The sequence below is a fragment of the Geotrypetes seraphini genome, chromosome 5, assembly GCF_902459505.1.
Source record: "Geotrypetes seraphini chromosome 5, aGeoSer1.1, whole genome shotgun sequence".
In the NCBI taxonomy this organism is placed as follows: domain Eukaryota; kingdom Metazoa; phylum Chordata; class Amphibia; order Gymnophiona; family Dermophiidae; genus Geotrypetes; species Geotrypetes seraphini.
The window spans coordinates 181538936-181559941 of record NC_047088.1 but is presented as its reverse complement, the minus strand read 5'-3'; the positions used below and the strand labels follow the sequence as shown (position 1 = coordinate 181559941).

Genomic DNA, 21006 nt, shown 5'->3' with positions numbered 1-21006 from the left:
AGCGCTGAACGCAGAGTAGACACTGCAGCCACCAACAGCTTGGAGGCAGGGAGCAGAGATAGCCGCATCACACTCTCCAGCCACAGATGGCTATACCTCCAACCGCAGTGGGTGCTAACAGCTAAGCTATGCTTCAACACAGGGCAGCTCACATACATCAACAACCTAGGAGACCCCAGACACAGAACCTGTTTCTGGGACAATACAGTCCAACACTCCTGCGGAGGACCTCAACTATCCAAAGTTCCTACAGAAGGTAGCTTCCAAGCTAGCACTCACTCCAATACAGGAGCCAGAGGCGAGAGATGAAGCACCGGGACTGCTGAAATACCTGAAAGTGCAAAAAGCCACAGCGGCACTACCAGCTCACAAGATGCTACTAGATTGCCGGGACAAGATCTGGAAAACCCCAATGTCGGGCCCTGCCATGTTGAGGAGGTTAGACCAAAAATACCAGATCAGTGAGGCAACAGGCTTCACAAACCACAGCTCCCTCACCAATCCATCATAGTAGAATCTGCCCTCAAGTAGGCTAAGAGCAACCACCCTCATGCCAATGACCCTCTGGGCAAGTAACACAGGACTCTGGACTCCATCGCCAAAAAGGTCTACCATGGCTCCATGCTAAATGCAAAAATTGATACTCACTTATTCTACCTTATCCTGTAAAATGATGCCTTCCGGAGGAAAGTAGAGGGAACCCTAGATACACTACACCCCGAAGGGAAAGCCTGCATAGCTCCCATACTGCAGGATATGGAGGAATGCGGAAAACATATGATAAAAGCGACCTTTGACGCATTTGAAACTTCTGCCCTCACAGCTGGAGTGGCCATAGCAGCCAGATGCCTGGCATGGCTACGGGCCTTGGGACTACGTGAAGACACCCATGAGAGTATCGCAGACGCACCTTGCTCAGGGGAGGACTTATTTGGAGACAAAGTGACAGAAGCAGTGGACACAATGAAAAAACATTGCACTACTCTCCAAACCCTCTCCTCAGATGGCTTTGTAAAAACCATGGCACCAAGACGGCACAGCACCAACCAGTACCATCGACACAATACCTGTGTAAGGCGGTATGACAACCAGACCAGATGGCCGTCCCACAGACAGAAAGCACAACCGTACCGCACCCCTTATCAGCAAAGGCAGCGCCAGAGTGAACGGAAACAGCAGAAGCCAGCCGCTTCCACCTCCACAAAAGTAGGGCCTAGTTTTTGACTCATCAACAATAACCCCCATCCCAGTCAGGGGCTGCCTCTCCGCTTTCCATAAAGCCTAGGAGAAGATAACAACAGAAAAATGGGTGCTGCAACTCACCCAAAGTTCCTACCAAAGGTAGTCTCACCTTTTCACATAAACCAATCGATAGTGCTCCCCTCCTTCTGTCCAGGACCACATACCAACAGCATGGAACAACTCCTACATACCTTGAACTGCACCCATGCCCTTCGCCTATACATTCAACGAATGCAGCCCTGATGAAAGACAGTACAACTATTCGTCTCCTTTGACCCCAATAATCCAGGAACACCAGTGGGGAAACACACCATATCCAGCTGGATCTCAAACTGCATTGCCTCCTGCTACGAGCAAGAGGGATTGTCCCTTGAAGGAAAGGGCACAGCACACCAACTAAGAGACATTGCCACAACATTGGCAAACCTCAGCAACACGCCACTTTAGGACATTTGCAGAGCAGCTACATGGTCCACCCCACACACCTTTACCAGACAATATTGCCTGCTTCGCCCACTGTAGACCTCCAATGACTTTGGCCTCAACATACTATGAATGGTGGCCAAAACAGACATAGCAAAGGGCACCAGTACCTGGACTAGCTGAACACGACTGAATCAGATAGAAGAAATTGTTAGACAGCTTATATGCTGCCATGTTGCCACAGTTTGTTCTTGCACAGTTTAACAAAAAAAAACAACAAAAAACCAATACACCCAACTTGTTACTCAAACACCACGTTGGTGATATATTCGCTATCTGTTATTGAGATATAAGCTCTACCATGTTGGTAGATTTTTTTTTTTTTTTTTTAAGTGTTGGTCCAGTTCTAAGGACCAAAATAAATTTTCTAATGTTTGCAACGCATAACCTCTGACTGGTCTCAGTAATTGGGGTTTTATCTCTGTCCCTCACCAAGACATTTGTTAAGCCTCACCCTACCTCAGCGAGGTAGCGGGGACGCAGAGGGGATCAATTTGTAACCAACAAACTTTCCTGCCAAAATTCAGTGGCTCAAGGATGCTGCCAGTTCCAGCCACCTTTGGAGGTGGTCTTCAGTTGGCGATCCCCCACCAGCTACAGCAAGGGTCAGAAAATACTTCAACACTAGAGAAATAAAAACAGAAATGCTTTTCCTTTTCTGTTGAACACAATACAAAGACATCCCAAAACTAATATATTTCAGTCCATAAATTCCTTTGTTTACCTTTGTTGTCTGGAATCAGAAGTGAATTCAGACTGTTTGCTGGATGAATTGGATGCTTTGGTGTGTGATTTAGATTTCCTTGCCTTGAGGAAAAGCAAAAACATTGACAACTTTTTAAATAAGTTTTCTTTTTGGATTTGGCATGGAACTTTTATATGTTACTTACTAATGGTGGACTCCTGATGCGAGCACCCTAGCCGAAACACGGCCCATGTTGAGTCCATGTTCCACATTATGTTTATTATCTACTAGATGTGGCCAAGTGGATTTTATGATTGGTTGGGGTTGAAGACCAGGCGCACTCTGCTCTTTTTTTCTGGACTTGTGGAGATTTATTTTTCCATCAAGTTGGTTCCAGTTTCTCTTTTTTCAGTTTCCTTCCTGTCTTCTACAAATTCTTCTTCAAGTGGTTGCTGTCCATTGGTTCCTCCTACCATGATCCAGCATTTCTCTCCCATTGTATAGCTTCCTCACTCCCTTCTGTCCTGGATCCATCTCACCTCTTTTTCCCTTCACCACACCTGCACAGCATTTCTTCTTCTCTCTCCTCCACCCCCATGTGCAACATGTCTCCCTGTCTCTCACTGTTCTTCTTCACCCAGAGAGTGGTAGAAAACTGGAACACTCTTCCGGAGTCTGTTATAGGGGAAAGCACCCTCCAGGGATTCAAGACAAAGTTGGACAAGTTCCTGCTAAACTGAAACGTAAGACCTGATCAAGGAGAAGAAAAAAGCATTCATCTCTTACAAACAATCAGGGAAGCAGGACTCTAGAGCAGACTACCTGGCCAAATCAAAAGCCGTCAAAACAGCAGTCAGGGAGGCTAAATTCCTCATGGAGGAGTCTCTAGCAAAGAACATCCAGAAGGGAGATAAATCCTTCTTCAGGTATATCAGTGATAGAAGAAAAAACTCAGGCGGGATTGTACGTCTTAGGAAACCAGACGGAGACTATGTGGAAAAGGATTCGGAAAAAGCCCAACTATTAAATGAATTCTTCTGCTCAGTCTTCACCCGAGAAGCGCCAGGGCTCGGCCCTCAGCTACAGACAAGGGTTGGCTCAGTTGACCCGTTTAGTAACTTTGAGTTTACGCCCAGCAGTGTCTACGGTGAGCTGTCAAAGCTCAAGGTTAACAAAGCAATGGGGCCGGACAACCTGCACCCCAGGGTGCTTAGGGAGCTGAGTGATGTCTTGGCGGAGCCACTGTCCGCGCTCTTCAACCTCTCCCTTAGTACAGGCAGCGTCCCGTTGGACTGGAGGACGGCTAACGTCATTCCACTCCACAAGAAAGGCTCAAAGATGGAGACAGCAAACTACAGACCAGTGAGTCTAACATCGATAGTGAGCAAACTAATGGAAACTCTAATCAAACACCAATTAGATAAGATCCTGGATGAAGAGAATCTACGGGATCCCCGACAACATGGATTTACTAAGGGGAGATCCTGCCAATCCAACCTGATCAGCTTCTTTGACTGGGTAACGGGGAAGCTGGATATAGGGGAGTCCCTGGACATCGTGTACCTGGACTTTAGCAAAGCATTCGATAGCGTACCACACCGCAGGTTACTGAGCAAGATGAGTTCTATAGGATTAGGTAACACATTAACGAAATGGGTTGGGAGCTGGCTTGGAGGTAGGCTTCAAAGGGTGGTGGTGAACGGCACCCCCTCCGAAATGACGGAGGTGATTAGTGGAGTACCACAGGGCTCAGTCTTGGGCCCAATCCTATTCAACATCTTTATAAGAGACTTGGCAGAAGGGCTTCGAGGTAAAATAACATTATTCGCCGATGACGCCAAACTGAGTAATGTAGTGGGCAAATGCACAACAGACGAAGATTCAGTGCCCGACAACATGATGCACGACCTACTCCTACTGGAGCGATGGTCTAGGACATGGCAACTCAACTTCAATGCCAAAAAATGCAAAGTTATGCACCTGGGCAGCCAGAATCCATGCAAGTCTTATACCCTTAATGGCGAGATCCTAGCAAAAACGGTAGCAGAACGAGACTTGGGGGTAATCGTCAGTGAGGACATGAAGTCTGCCAATCAAGTGGAGCAGGCTTCGTCCAAGGCAAGACAAATCATGGGCTGCATACGAAGGGGTTTCGTCAGTCGTAAGGCGGAAGTCATTATGCCATTGTATAGATCCATGGTGAGGCCCCACCTGGAATACTGTGTGCAATTCTGGAGGCCGCATTATCGCAAGGATGTGCTGAGACTGGAGTCGGTGCAAAGAATGGCCACCCGGATGGTCTCGGGACTCAAGGATCTACCATACGAAAAACGGCTTGACAAATTACAGCTATACTCGCTCGAGGAGCGCAGAGAGAGGGGGGACATGATCGAGACGTTCAAGTATCTTACGGGCCGCATCGAGGCGGAGGAAGATATCTTCTTTTTCAAGGGTCCCACAACAACAAGAGGGCATCCGTTGAAAATCAGGGGCGGGAAACTACGAGGTGACACCAGGAAATTCTTTTTCACTGAAAGAGTGGTTGATCGCTGGAATAGTCTTCCACTACAGGTGATTGAGGCCAGCAGCGTGCCTGATTTTAAGGCCAAATGGGATCGGCATATGGGATCTATTCACAGGGCAAAGGTAGGGGAGGGACATTAAGGTGGGCAGACTAGATGGGCCATGGGCCCTTATCTGCCGTCTATTTCTATGTTTCTATGTTTCTATGTAAGCAGGTGAGGCTGGACTCATTTAGAGCACTGGTCTTTTACCTGGGGGCCGCCACTTGAGCGGACTGCTGGGCACAATGGACCACTAGTCTGACCCAGCAGCGGCAATTCTTATGTTCTTATGTATCCCCATTTTTAGGCTTTTGGCCTAGTGAGGAAAAATCATTTTCCCTTCTGTCAGCATTTTGGAATTTCAAACTGCTTGTCTATTTGCCAAAGAGGCCCACTACCTGAGATCCAGCATGGACTGGTGTTAGTCTGAGTCTGGCTATCTCATCTCCAGGATAATTTATGAGGTCACTGGACCTTGGGAAGTTAATGCAGGACATTTCGATATGGGAGAAAGAAATCTGCCTAGCAACAAGGATTTTATTGGATAGAGATTACCCCTTTTGGGGGGGGGGGGGTCAGAAGACAAGAAAAAGAGAGGGTGTGACCAGTTGGGGCAGATTAGAAGATCAAGGAGATGGAGTTGGAAAGTTGGTCGTGAGGTGGAGAAGATAACTTCAAGTGTGTTGGTGTGAAGAGTCTAAGACAGCCTGGACCAGAGCCTACACACAGCTCAGGTGCACACTCAGACTGTCCTGAATCAAGTTACTGGATCAGTTTCCTGATGTCTCCCTGCACTGGAGAGAGAGATCAAGTCTGAGATTGTCCCCTGCCAGAATGACTGCACCTCTGGTCATCAAAGGACTTACAGCCATTGGTGCCTGCTTGTATCCTTCCCAGAACAGAGCCCTGAGATAGGTCGTAAACAGTCTGACATCCTGCAGTGCAGAAGAGGCTGGCTACCCGTCCAAGAAAGAAATCCTCACATTGGAGACATTCCTCTTTCTCATTGGTGAGCAGGCATATCTTTATATATATATATATATATATATGTAACGGGCTTAAAGACTAGTGTGTATATATATATATATATATATATATATATACACACACTAGTCTTTAAGCCCGTTACATTAACGGGTGCTAGAATAGATGTGTATGTCTGTCTTTCTTTCTATCTCTCTCTCCTTGGCCGCTTTTTTTTTAGCACAACCCTCCTCCTAAAGCAGCCCCCTTTCCCTCTCTCCCTGGCCCCCTGTTCTGCTATGCCTGTCTGCTCTGTAGAAGAACCCAGCAAACAACACTCAAAATGACTGAAGGATGACAGTTCCACCCCCTACCCTAAACCCGCCAGCTCCCCACAACCCAACCCACTCCCCCCCACCGCCAACCCAACTCCCCCTTTTACTCCCCAATACCAACTTTCGCCCCATCCCACCTAGAGAGACGGAGCGATGGAGTCACTAATGATGTGAGCAGGGCCCCCAGCTCCCCCCCCCGCTGTCTCCCCCCCCCAGGAAACCACCCCCCGGCCCAAGATGAAAAAGTCCATCCATACTTCACCCAACCAAGCATTCCACAAACTCATTCACAGTCAGCTGCATGTCTGTCCATCGGCAGGGGGAGAGAGGGAGGAGGAACTCCAAACCACTGAATATCCGCAAAGGGCTACCAAATCCACCACCGACACACATCCCCTCCCCCAAATAACAAAATAACATGCTCACCCAAACAGGCACTCTCTCTCACATTATATCACTTAGGCAAGAATGGACATTGTTGTGGAAAAGGTGTCTCTCTTGGTATATGTAAATAACAACAACAGAGGAAAGGATGATGGGGAAGTTCTGGAAGCTAAATTTTGGTTTTTAGATCGACAATTGAAATCCAGTCCCTCCAGAATAGCATTCTCAGAAAGATTTAGCACGGCCGTTTCATCACTGAATTGGCCATGTGCCACCAACTTCAGAACCCTTTATAAACCAGATTATCTGGATCCTAAGTTTGACCACTGGGAGGTCATCATTATGCAATGACTGACTGCCTCCACGGTGGGGCTGTGAGCGCACTCTCTGCAGCTTCCCTAGCATCATCTGAGCCAGGGAATAAAACACCTAACGTGGAAATCAAACAGAGATCCAACAGACTGGTCTCTCCTCTTCTGCTTCCCTAACTCCCTCTCAGTCCAGCGCGTCTCTCCCCGTCCCCTCCCTGTGCGCGCACGCTTGCTCTCAGGCCCCCCACCCCACCATCCTAATGTTAAACTCATACCTGAGGCCGCCCACCACCACTTCCGCAGCTCACTCGCGCTTCAATACCCCGTCCCCTCTGACGCGGCCTGCCTCAGCGGAAACAGGAAGTGGGGGGGGAGGGCTGGATGCTGGATAATCGGGGGAAACAACGGTAAAGAGGAGGGAGGCTGCGGTGACAGGTAAGCTGATCAGGGACAGTCTTCAGCGACTCTGAGCCCTCCTCCCGGCAGCCTGGGCGGGTAGGGCGTGGCGGGGGAGGCCCCGACTGCCCCAGTTGAGTTGCCATGTGTGACGTAGGTAGTAAGCGCGCATGCGCACTCATGCTGGCACATCCCGACAGAAAAGGGATCAGGGAACACGCGGCGCGAGTACGCTTAGCTTTTTATTATTATAGATATACTTTAGCTGGGGTAAACAGACAGATTCATGACTATTCTTCCATGCTTTGGGTAGATTTATGGGATTAGAGTGTGGTAATCCTAGCTGTGTGTTCTTTGCTCTTAGTTTCTTTGCATAATTTGAATTAGCATTATTCTGAGTTATTGTGTTCATTGATGAATATCTACATATGCATGCATGTAACTGAACTGTGCTTTCCTGTAGACATGTGCCAGCTTGTTTTCTGTTGGAAAAAACATAATAAAGACAATTGGTTTCAGGACATTGTCAATACACAAGCTAGAATTGTCAATAGACAAGCTAGAATTTTGCTCTCAGGGACCACAGGATACTGTGCTAAGATAAAGAAATAAACCTCTAGGCATAAGAGATTTTATTATCAGTAATTGCATAGCACTAATCACTCTACTTTTCGCCATATCTCTCTTTCCTTCCCACCCTTGCTGCAAAGGGAGTGGGGAAAGAGAGATAGAGAGGAATCTAGAGTGCGTCCCTCCCACCACCTCTATTGCCATGTCCATTTCTCCTCTCTCACCCCCAAACAATGTGTAGCATCTTTCACCCATGCCCACGAGTTCCATGCCCAACATTTTTCCTTCTATCACACCATTCCAGCACCATGCAATATCTCTCCTTCCAATCTCTCCACCACCATATCCGAAATTCCTCCCTTTTGCATCCTTTTCCATCTTTCTCACCCTACGCTCTCCACCACAATATCTAATATTTCTCCCTCCCTCCTTTCCACCACCATGTCCAACAATTCTTCTTCTTTCTTCCTTTCCCCATATGCACCACCTTTTCTCCTCCTGCTCCACACACCCATGTCCAACTATTTTCCCTTTCTCTTCCCTCCCCCACTGGTAGTATCTCTTTCCCTCTCTTCCCAACCCCCCTCCAATCCGTGCAGCATCTCTGTTTCCCTCACACACACACCCAGCCGGTGCAGTATCTTTGTTTCCCTCCCTCTCACTCCCCCAAAGTTCACTGCAGCATCTCTGTTTTCCTCCCTCCCACTCCCAAACCCATTGCTGCATCTCTCCCTCCTACCCATCCCAAGCTCACTGCAGCAACTGTTTCTCGCCAGCAGCGGTTCCTTCTCCACACTGCCGGGGCTGACCTGGAATGCTTCCTTCTGACACGTTTTGCATCAGAGAGAAGTCTTTCTGGGACAGCCACTGGCAGTGCATAGGAGGAATTGCTGCCGGTGGCCTGTTGAAGGCTGGAGAGGAAAGCTCAGGAGGAGGAGATAGCTAGGTATGCAGGCAGGCTCCTTCAGGAACTTCTTACATTCCTACGGGATCCCTGCAGGTCTGGAGGGAATCCCCCATGGGATCTCTGAATGGAGGGATTCCTATGGAATTCTCAACAGCTCTGTTCCCATGCAGCTCTTTAGCGCAGAGCATGATTACATTTAATTCATAAGAACTGCCATACTGTATCAGACCAATGATCCGTGAGAGTTATGTAAGAAGTGAGCATGGCCATTCAATATGTTCTGACTGAAGAAAGGTTTCAAATCACTGCTATAAATGACTGAAAAGAGAAAAAGGAGAACAAAAATGTTCCGCGAAAAGCGGAGATGGCCAGGGGTATAATGATGTCATTGAGGTTAATACGATAGTTTAATAATTACAAATATCTTACTAGCATATTTGTACATTTACGGGGGAATTCTACAGATGATGTCTACTACTACTATTAATTATTTCTATAGCGCTACCAGCGTACACAGCACTGTACAGCGTCACAAAGAATAAGAAAACAGTCCCTGCCTGAAAGAGCTTACAATCTAAACAGACAAACAGGATGCCATGGATACAGTTAATCAGCTGGCTGGGATGGAGGGCAGAGGAGTAGGTTTAAGGAGCCCGGGGCGCTAAATGCTCATAGCACTCCTTAGTAAAAGGACCCTTCAAAAATATGTATGCAAGAGCTTAGTTAATATATCATATAAAACTAATCAAAGGTACTGCTACACCTACACCTACACCTTTCAAAACAGTGTTGATAAAGAAAGGTTTCATTAAAATGAACGGGACAAAATAAACATTTCTCTGCATAAAGAATAATGTTTTTATTACTGGTCTGCCAAAAAAACATTACTCTGAATTATAGATTAATGTAAAAGGGTTTTCCAGTGAAACTAGTGCCTACCAGCAAACCTTTATCTAAAATTGATATTCTCATGCTGAATTTTTAAAATCTAGAACTATAAAAACTGCTACAACCTCAACTAAAACTATAAAGAATACTTCAAATAATACTTTATACAACTGCACATAAAGTAATCCCCTACGAACAATGTGTTTTTAATTTTAAAAAGTGCAAGATCTTGCTTAATCGGTAACAGGAAAACTGAGCAAGGATAGAACTAAAAAGAGAAAGAGACCACGCTTCTTATATCTAGAAAATATCGCCAGTTAAGAAAGTAAAAAAAAATAAATGAAACCTATGGTATATCTAAGGGACTCCGACTCACCAACTTTCCTGGTTTGTGATGATTGCAAAGTGAAACAAAACTAGGAACTCCACCTGCTGTATGCTTATATTTGCTGTCAGTCCTGGATTCAGCATTGGAAGGAGATAGCGGTACGTGAAGGGGGGGGTCTATGGGAGAGGGGGTATTACGAGCAGCGACAAGAAAAAAATTGTGTTCGTTGTGAAGAGGAAAGGGGAAGTTACTGAGCTCACACATTGCATTTGTCGTTCTTTGCTTTCACATTTGAGAAAAGCTTGAGTAAAATCCCTCGTACTGTGGGCAGATAGCGCTGCTACATATTGAGGGTATATTAAGACAGTCCTTGTCAATCATTTTATGGCCAAGGGGCGGGACCGGAAAAGAAGGAGAAGACGGTTGCAGGGACGCCAGTAAATGCATAGCAGCAGCTGTGGAAATCAGAAAAAGAGGCAGTCTGCTGTTAAGGTGGTCCAGGATCCTGGAAAATCCTGTTTTGTTTTGTTTTTTACCAGGATCTCAATACAAGTCAGCGAGGATCCTGGAAATCCTGGTTTTTTACCATGTTCCTGGAAAAATAAAAAATCACGTGTCCTCTCAGAGGAACCGGATAAAGATATACTTATAGAGAGACCACCCATATGGACTCGAAATGTATCACACGACGTACAGTTTGAAAAGCTATGTACTAGGGGGTACTGTGAGCAGTGACTTGATCTATGGAAACTGCACAGCTCTCACATCTATGGTCACTGCAGACTACTAATACAAACAAATGAATAAGTCTGTCTCTAAGCATATTAAAAGCTGTCCTTTACTTCCACTTAGAAAAGAAGTGGCAGCGTGATTAAAATCCCTTGTAGCAGACCGACACTACTACTTAATGAGGGTGTTGTGAGCAGCAAAAGACCTATGGAAACAACGCCTATGTATAAGGATTGTAGAAATGTTAAAAAAAAAAATAGTGAAAGGAAACGGGGAAGGGAAAGACAAATAAGGAGAGAAAAAATGGGGGAAAAGGAAAAGATGAGGGAGAGGGAATAATGGCAAGGAGCTGGGAAAAAAAGAAAGGAAAATGTGATCCTTCAAAAATAAGGGGGTACACATTACAATCTCAAAAAAGATGGGAGGGGAATGATGAGCTGCTTATGAAAAAAAAGGTCTAAGATCTAAGTCCCAAATTCATACCTGCCAGACTCACTGTATTTAATTTTAAAATGTAGCATTCTTATCTTAATAACCATTTTTTAGTATCACAACCTTTCCACTTTCAGAACCAAAAAATGTTAACTCTTCAGAAGAATAAGCCCTTCTGGAGAACAGTGTTTGACTAATAATGCTGTCAATATAGCCTATTAACACAGCTCTTATGTTCCATCGTCCATATCTTAGTTTTTTTCTTTGTTTTATCTACATAAAGCATACAAGGGGGGGGGGGGGGCTATTGAATTACATAAATAACATGTGTGGTGTTGCAATTCTTACAATTATAATATCCTTTACATTTACAGTCAATTACTTGGAATCCAGTGCACATGGAACTCATTTCTCTTTTACATTCTTGTCTGGCAAGTAAACAATAGTTAATTTCTTATGTTTAAAGCATGCCATGTCCTTCTGGTATATAGGAATTCTTTTTAATAATCTTTTGTATCTAATTAGCCAAGCGAGAATATCTCAATGGGCACATAATCTTCTTCTATGTACTGTACTGGCCTGTAAGAGAATATCTGTACATGCAGTTTTTGCTTTCCGATAATCTTTCAATGAAACATCAACTCATTACCCGTTTTGAATAAATCTGTTCAATATCTTCTGATTGAACCCCAAAAAGGAACTCCTTCCCACGAGACAGACCCAACAGCACCGACTATCCAGCCTCCCGGTCTCGTGGTTATAGTCCAGATAACCCTAACCGGTCAAGTATTACTGTTACTTAATACTCTGTTGTATAGCCTTGCTAGACCTGTACAGATTATAGCACCACTGTATTGAAACTACATTGTTTATCCTTTCTACATTGTTTAACCTACAGGATATTATACAGGAATCTACTAAACCGCTCTTCGACCCACGAATCTAGTACCCCCCAATTACCGTCCCCCCTGCACTAATCTTGACTTCCCTAGCAAAAACACAATTTAAAAAAAACAACAAAAAAAACCATCCTGAGTCATCTTGCCCCCTTTTTTTCCCCCCTATAATCACCCGCAGGAAACTCCCCAACTTCTCCAACCGCAGTTGGACGAGCCCTTCACAATGGCCAGGCCAAACACACACCAATGCGCAGTTCTACTTCTACTCCTCTTGCTCTCTTCCAGGCTCTGCAACGCAGACCACTCCAATGCATCCCCCATTCCCATCCACTTTACGCTGCACCGATCGGTAAAACCGAGAACCCCTACATACACTCTCCACTCCACACAAGACCACCCTCACACCTATTCGCCCAACAGCCCCCCTCACCACTACAAACTGACCAAGCCCCACCCAAAAAAACCAAGAACTCTAAAAAAACTGGCGTACTCCCACTACTCCCCACCCAATCACACCAACCACCAGTCCCTACAGGGCTTTTACCTGAACATCAGATCAATGAGGAATAAAGCCACAAAGACTGGCTGACCGAAAATAACCCCGACTTTGTCCTTCTCACAGAAACCTGGTTGCTTTCAGACAAAGACATCATCATTAAAGATTGTCTACCACCACGATTTAAGATACTCTCCCTAGCCAGAACATGGGGAAGAGGAGGAGGACTAGCAATAATCTTCCGAGACCACCTCAATGCTTCCATTCTCAACACAACCTCTTCGCCCAATTCTGAAATTCTAACCATCGCCCTAGCATCAACATCTCTGCCCTCCTCACTAACCATCACTTTATTTTACATACCCCCCAAAAAATGGACTACGACCAAAGACGACTTCGCTGAATCACTACTTACCAATTCTCTAACAAGCCAATACAACCTACTGTGTGGGGACATCAACATACACCTCGAGCAAACTGACCAACCTGAAATCTCAGATTTCTGGTCATTGCTCTCCCAACTAGGCTTTAACAAACACCCCCCGATCAAAACCCACCAAAGAGGACATCAGTTAGACCTGGTAACTCTATCCTCCAAGGAACAGGCCAATCCCACTTTTTATTGGAAACAAGGCAGCTGGTCAGACTCCCTTTGGTCCGACCACCGCCTATGTAGCTTCACCATTGGATGCCAACTCAAACCTCCTAAAAGCGGCAAAACAAGAATCATCAAAACCCACACTACCAGAGGAAAGATTGACCCAATCGAATTCTGGTCCCATTTCGAAATCAACACCAATCCAATAGAAGATACGGAACAAATCATGACCTCCTGGAAACAAGATAGTACCAACATACTAAACGAGATTGCCCCCACAAAAACCCGCAGAATAAGAACCCCTAACCAAGAGGGCTGGTTCGATCCTGAACTGCTGCTATGCAAGAAGGATCTCAGAAAAGCCGAAAGATTATGGCAAAAATCCGGAACCTTAGAACACAGATTGGCCTGGAGGCAAAAATTAAAACAGTACAAAACCCTCACTAGTGAAAAAAGAAAAAATTTCTACTCCCACAAAATCGGTAATCCTAAAACCAATAGCAGTAACCTCTTCAGACTGGTCAACGATCTATACAACATAGAAACCTGCACAAACCTACACGAAGAATCCACCTTAACCGCCAACACCCTTGCCGACTTCTTCAATACCAAGATCCAAAAATTAAGAACAACACTACCCGCCAGCACCAACCCCCTCGAGCTCTTCCCCATCCTCACAGACATGAATCTATCAAACCCAGATCCTGGAGCCAGAGTCGACCTTAGTTGGAAACAATTCGCATTAACCGATTGGCAAACCTTCAATACTTACTACAACAAGTATACTCACTCCTACTGCCATCTGGACACATGCCCACCAAATATCATGAAAACTGCCCCCCCCCCCCATTTTAAAGCAAAAATGTTGACATGGATTAATCACCTACTATCCAAAGGAAACTTCCCGTCAGAGCAAGGTCATATAATGATTACCCCAATTTTAAAAAATGAGAAAGAACCACCTAACTCCCCATCTAATTATAGGCCGATCGCCAGCATCCCCCTATTTACCAAAATAGCGGAAGGGTTGGTAAAGGCGGAACTTTCCGCATACCTTGAAAAATTCAACATTCTATTTGACAACCAATCAGGATTTCGCGCGGACCACAGCACTGAAACCATCATAGCCTCCCTTCTCGACCACCTCCACACGCTCTTCAGTCAGGGCTCAAGTGCCCTGATCATACAATTCGACCTGAGCAATGCTTTTGACCTGGTCGACCACACCATTCTCCTTGAATGCCTAGCTCACATTGGCATCTCAGACCAGGTCCTCAATTGGTTTCAGGGGTTCCTACAAAATAGATCATACAAGGTACTCAAGAATAACTCTTTCTCTTACTGCTGGGACAACACCTGTGGGGTCCCGCAGGGCTCCCCCTTATCCCCCATCCTTTTCAACATATACCTAGCCTCCCTAGGTAAACTCTTACACAACCTAAATCTCAAATTCTTCATTTATGCAGACGATATCACAATAGCCATCCCACTAACCAACTTCTCACAAGAACTACTCGACCACATCACAAACATTCTCAACCAGATAGAACTCTGGATGCTATCATTCAGACTGAAATTAAATCCCGACAAATCAAAATTTTTCCTAGCCTCCCCCAAAGATAAAATCAAGGAAACCACAATTCAACTAAAAGGAGTGACCTTCCCCCTCGATCCGACCATAAAAATTCTGGGAGTCACGCTGGACAAAAACCTATCCCTAAATAACCATACTGACCTCATCGTTAGGAAAAGCTTCTCGGTACTTTGGAAACTTCGCACCATAAAAAAATACTTCAATGACACTGCATTCCGTCTACTTGTACAATCCTCCATCCTCAGCATTCTCGACTACTGCAATATCATCTTCCTCAACGCCACAAAGAAAACTACCAGGAGACTAAAAATAATCCAAAATACCGCAGTGCGCCTCATCTTTGGCCTAAAGAAATGGGAACATGTCACCCCTTTCTATCACCAACTACACTGGCTACCATTTGAATCTAGAGTTCTTTTTAAATTCGCATGCTTCTGCTACAAATCGATTAATGGCTCTTCTCCAAGTTACATAAATACCCACTTTAACCTTTATTGCAATAACAGGACATCACGCAGAATTCAACTGTTCACCTTCCCTTCGCCAAAACACTGTCCTCTCAAAAGATTCCTCGATAGAACTTTCGCCTTCCAAGCAGCCAAGTCGAACCCATGGCTAGCCCAGATGATACTCGAGGCCCCCACTTACCTTGCCTTCAGAAAACTACTAAAAACTTACCTATTCAGCAAACACAACCCTTAATATTCCGTTCACCCCACATAACACTTACCCCACCCCTGCCCCCTTCCTCCTTCACCAGACCCTCCCTTCCACACTCTCTACTTCCCTTATCTAGTTCGACCAAACCTGCAATTTCTGTTATACTGATGTAAATCTTCCCCTCATTGCAGACAGTTGTAAATCGCTGTAATTTCACTGCTGACTACTGTAAATCGTTGTAATTTATCGTAAATCTGCTTGTAATTTGTTGTAAATCTGCTTCTAATTTTGTTGTAAATCTGCTTGTCAATGCAGATCATTTGCTAATTGATGTAAACCGCCTAGAACTCACTGGGTATGGCGGTATATAAGAATAAAGAATAATAATAATAATAATAATTTTGCAAACTGTAAGCATAAACAGTGAGGTCTTAAAAAATGTGAATAAGGCAGATTATATTTCACTTATCTAGTGTGAAAACTGATATAGTTAAAAAATGTATTCCTATCTATTGCCTTCTTGTAGATGGTAGTTGTAGCCATAAAAACATATGCGTAGCCATAAGAACATAAGAATAGCCTTACTGGGCCAGAACAATGGTCCATCAAGCCCAGTAGCCCATTCTTATGGTGGCCAATCCAGGTCACTAGTACCTGGTCAAAACCCAAGAAGTAGCAACATTCCATGCTACCAATACAGGGCAAGCAGTGGCTAACCTGATGTCTTTCTCAATAACAGACTATGGACTTTTCCTCCAGGAACTTGTCCAAACCTTCCTTAAAACCAGCTATGCTATCTGCTCTTAGGGCTAGATTCACTAAGGGCACGGGTCTGATCCATGAGGGATCCGATCTGATCCGTATCCAGGGGGCTGATTCACGCAAATGAGGGCGATCGGAATCACGCCCCCTACTGCCTGCCTGGATCGCTCTATAGCGATCCCAAAGCATGCATAGACCATCTGTAGATGGTCTGTGCATGCGCTGGCTCTCCAAGCCCGGCAGAACTAATTTTTCTTTTTTTTGACTGGTTTTAACTTTTTTTGTGAGCCTGTGGTTTTAACCCGCTTTAAGCCTGTGGGTTAAAACCACGGGCTTGTACTGCGGGGAAGGGCAGGAGAGTCAGGGCGGCAGGAGATTTGCAGTGAGAGCAAGAGATTTGGGCAGGCAGCAGATAGCAGGAGATCGGGGCAGGCAGGAGATCGGGGCTGAGAACAGAGAAGCAGGGCAGAGAGCAGGGTGGCAGAAGGCAGGGCAGTCGGAAAGGACCTCAGCGACTGATCCTCAGCAGTCGCTTATTTTGGATCGGCCAGCCCAGTCAGTGTTGCTTTTTTATTTTAGTGAATCACTTCCTGCCTACATTTGAATGCTGTTCCCCCTCATTTGCATGCGCGGATTGGAGGATGATCAGAACAGAGATTAGTGAATCAGGTTGGAGGGAAATCGGGTCATAAAGGGGTCGTTAAGTGGTCAGCAGTTGATTGGTGGGCTTAGTGAATCTAGCCCTAAGTCTTTATAGTATGTCTAAATACAATAGCTCTCTATCTTTGAACTACATTGGCCACTGTTGGAAACAAAATGCTGGGCTTGATAGACCTTTGGTCTGTCCTGGTATTGTATGACACTTCTTATTAGAGAATGACATAGGGACCGTTTACCGCGGTAAACCATGGTCACCGCAGTAAATCCACAGGAATGGAGACGTTTGCAACTGGTTTACCACGGGAATGGGGACATGACCTTTCACTGCCCCGCGGGAACGGGGACAAGACCTTTTACCATCCCGTGGGAGTGGTGAAAATTCTTGCTCCTGTGGTAAAAAAAAATTGCGCCCATGTCAGACTCGGCATCTCCTCCCCAGCTCCTCTTGGGCCTATTTTACCTTCAGGAGCCAGCCATGCCACGATGAAGACAGAAGGAACCCAAAACCAAAGTCTGAGACCAATGTGATTTGAAGAATAAAATTACCAGAAAAACAAAAAGTAGAAAAAAAAAATAATTTATTTTATATTTTGTGATTAGAACATTTCAGATTTGAAATATGTATCCTGCTAGAGCTAGTACAGTATTAGACATAATGGGGGACTGCAAAGCCCAGGCTGGGCTTCTTTAGCTTCCAGCTGGCTTAGGGTTCTCTCTCTGAGTAGGGGGCAGTTGCCCTAGTTGCACTACCCTAACACTATTCTTACCATGTGTGACTAAAGTATTATGTTAGCTTGATTTTTCTATGTAGCATTCTGTAGTAATTTGGTTTGTTCAGTTTTTACAACAGTGGAGGGGATATTTGTGAAAGGGAGGGGAGACGGGGGTTTTGTTGATCCTTACTTTGTATTATTTGTGTTTATAAAATGACAATTATACAGAATATTGCCTCTTTTTATATTTTAATAAAATAAGTTCAGTATAAAATCATAACTATTCGAGGCTTGTGGCGATAGGATCTGAGTTTGCAGGGCGGGGACGGGGATTGAGCTCGCAGGGACGGGGCAGGGATGGGGATGAGCTCACGGGGATGGGGTGGGAACGGTGTGTCATTCTCTACTTCTTATGTTCTTATTTTAAACCTGATGTTTGTATGTTTTGTATTAAAACAAGTGTGGAACTTGTGCTGTTTAACCAAATCCCCATTCCACAACATAAAAACATTGGGGTACATGTTCATCCATGTCAGTTGGTATTTTGTTTTGGGTTTTGTCTGCATCAGTTTTATGCCCTCAGCATGATCCCAGAGAAAAGGGTAGTAGCAGAAGGTGTAAGGAGGGGGGATCATGAAGCTGTTACAGTGTTCCACATCCCAGGAAGTGAGAGAGAAACCATGCAGATAACCTGGTGTGAGAGTAGGTAACATCCAAATCCTGATTGCATTTTGCTTGCCTTTAATCCAGAAGGGTCATCAGTATTATGAAGGGAGCGGAGAGAACACTGTACAGAAAGAATAGAAGAGGTGGCCAGAGTCTACCAACGGCCTTATACAGTTGATAACCATGAGCGACTGAGAGGGAGCGAGAATTGGGATAACCGAAGTCCCAAACACTTAAGCGACATTTCAAAGGAGCAGAGATGCCAAGAAAAGGTGCATGATCCATCCAAATGGAAACAGAGAAATGTGAGAAAGTAGAACTGAACAATAAAATTATAACAAAGGAGACCAAGTGGAACCAAAACCGCAAGGAAGTTTGAAACTTTTTTTTCACCATTCCACTTAATTCTTGTGGATTGTATTTCTTTGTATTGCCCTGTTCTTAAACATTTTTGTTTGCTTGGGTGGTATTTTTACTCTTAAATCCACATCAGCCTCCACTGTCGAAAAAACAGTGTAAGTCATCTGCGCATTGGGGACCCTCTCTGTTCTCTCTGCATGGGAAGAGAATGGTGGAGGAGGCTGCGGTCCTCAGCCTCACTAACTTGAAGGTCTGGCTACACTACTACTGTTTATAATTTCTATAGCGCTGAAAGGCACATGCAGCGCTGCATATTTAACATGCAATAGATGGTCCCTGCTTCCAAGAGCTTACAATCTAATTTATTATTCTGAAAGGCATATGCTACAAAGGGTTTCCTAGTTTTGTTTTCAGTTTGTGCTAATGAAATGTATTCTTTGCAGTTTAAGATCTAAGAATCTTGCATAATCTAATATTAAGAGCAGGCAGAGTACAAAATATACCTCATAGGACCAGTTATAATTTGGAATTCCTCCAATTTATTTGTTCATGAGAAAAGTGCTTTAAACTAAAGTCCAATGTGTACACCAAAATTCCTTTAGCACTATATCATTTTCCTTGACAGCAGCGAAAAGCAGCTCATTAATAGCTAGCTTCCACTCTACAGGAAGTAAGAACTAAATAACCGAGCGTTTCCTATTTTAGTTTGAGGTCTGGAGTGGGTCTCCCGTTGCTCTTCTCTGTTAACTTTCGCTTTTCGATTTCCTACCAGTGCCTGCACCATGATTCCCAGAAATCACGTGGTGGCTCTTCCTTTTACAGTTTCCCCTCCCTCCTCTTTACAGCTGTCAAACTCCAGTGTTACCTCACAATCGGTCAGCTGGGCCGTCCCCGCCCCCCATTACCTCCTAAGCTTTGCAGGGCTAGATAGTGGTGTTCAGATCCGTTTTAAAAGCTATTCCTTTACTTGAAAACCTCTTCTGTTTCGTTTTGGTGCTTGCTTTTTTTTTAACATAAGACTTCCTGACCTACCTTTTCTGAGCTCAGTTTTAAATACTGTCGTTCAAATGAAAAACAGGACAATATTATATGTCATGAGTTTTCAAAGATAAAAAAAGATTTTAGAAGTAGAAGGATAAATTGAGATATTTAAACCTGCAATCTAAATATCCTCCATACCATGTTGAAATAAAGAGCCTTGGGTTATGGGTGTTCTGAAGGAACTGTTCTGTTGCTAGCTCCATACATACATGCACAGGTCTGAGCCCTATTATAATCAACACATGGAGTTGTGTGTGTGCTGCAGTGCAATTTAGCAGCATAAAAAGCATTATAGCACAGCCTACATTCTAGTCCAGTTGTGTGTGCATTCAACATGAGGTGCTGATACATTTTTTTGTGTGTGCTGAGAGCAGTATGCAGACCTGTGTGCACATGCATCCAGGGTAGCATACAGGTTTTGCATAGTTTGATTATTGCAACAGCAAAGACACACAAAGAACAATATGATGTCATAAACCTCTCTTTTTCTATCCCAAACTCAGGCAAAAAACCCTCTAAACAAAACCCTGCAAAAACCAGTGGGGAATGGGAGACTTCAGATTCTTCTCAAGTATTAGAGCAATATTGTGTACTCTGACACCCTAAATCAGTGGTCTATGCTAATTTATAAGCTAGGGCTGTTTTGGGTCCAAAAGGGCTGATGAAGAGCCGATAAATATCTTCCTACTTGGGGCCATCACACCAATAACGCTTTATGACATTCATTCCTACCAGAACACCTGGCCTTGGTCACACCTGTGGAACACAGATAAACCATATGCAAATACAGGACCACAAACTAAAAGTCCTAATATATACAAACGAACCCCTAAGATGCCAAACTCTGCAAGCAGTACAACACTAGAGAAATAGAAACAAATGCATTTCTTCCTGAACAGTGCAAAATACAGACAGCAGATGCAAATTCTGAAAACTGACACATTTCAATCACTAAATTGAAAATAAAATCACCTTTCCTACCTATATTGTTTGGTGATTTTTATTTTTCTAATCATCTTTTCCCAGGCTCTGGCTGCACTTCCTTCTGTCTGTGCTCTTAACTGTGTTTCAAGGACCTTCTTATCTATTTGCTGTCCTTCACTTTCTGCCCTACATCCAACTTTGGGATTAACTTTTAACATTCAACTTTCTTCCATTTTTTCCTCTTTCCTTCTCAAATCTATCTACTTCCATGTCTTCCTTTCCCATCTAACATGCGCATTATCTCTTCCCTCTCTCTGCCCTTCCCCACCACCCATCAACAACAATTTATTATTTCTATAGTGCTACCAGGCGCATGCAGTGCTGCACATTGTGCATGTAAGAGACGATCCCTTCTC

The 21006-nt window shown here is 44.5% G+C and overlaps 1 protein-coding gene across 1 annotated transcript in view; it reads right to left on the bottom strand.

The window, feature by feature from the left end:
- Positions 1-10210, bottom strand: part of STAT1 (signal transducer and activator of transcription 1) — a 140824-nt gene extending 130614 nt beyond the window's left edge. Inside the window, exon 1 of the mRNA XM_033944995.1 lies at positions 10105-10210. The gene's annotated coding sequence lies outside the window, so the exon portion shown is untranslated. The remainder of the gene's footprint in view (positions 1-10104) is intronic.
- Between the last annotated feature and the right edge of the window lie 10796 nt (positions 10211-21006).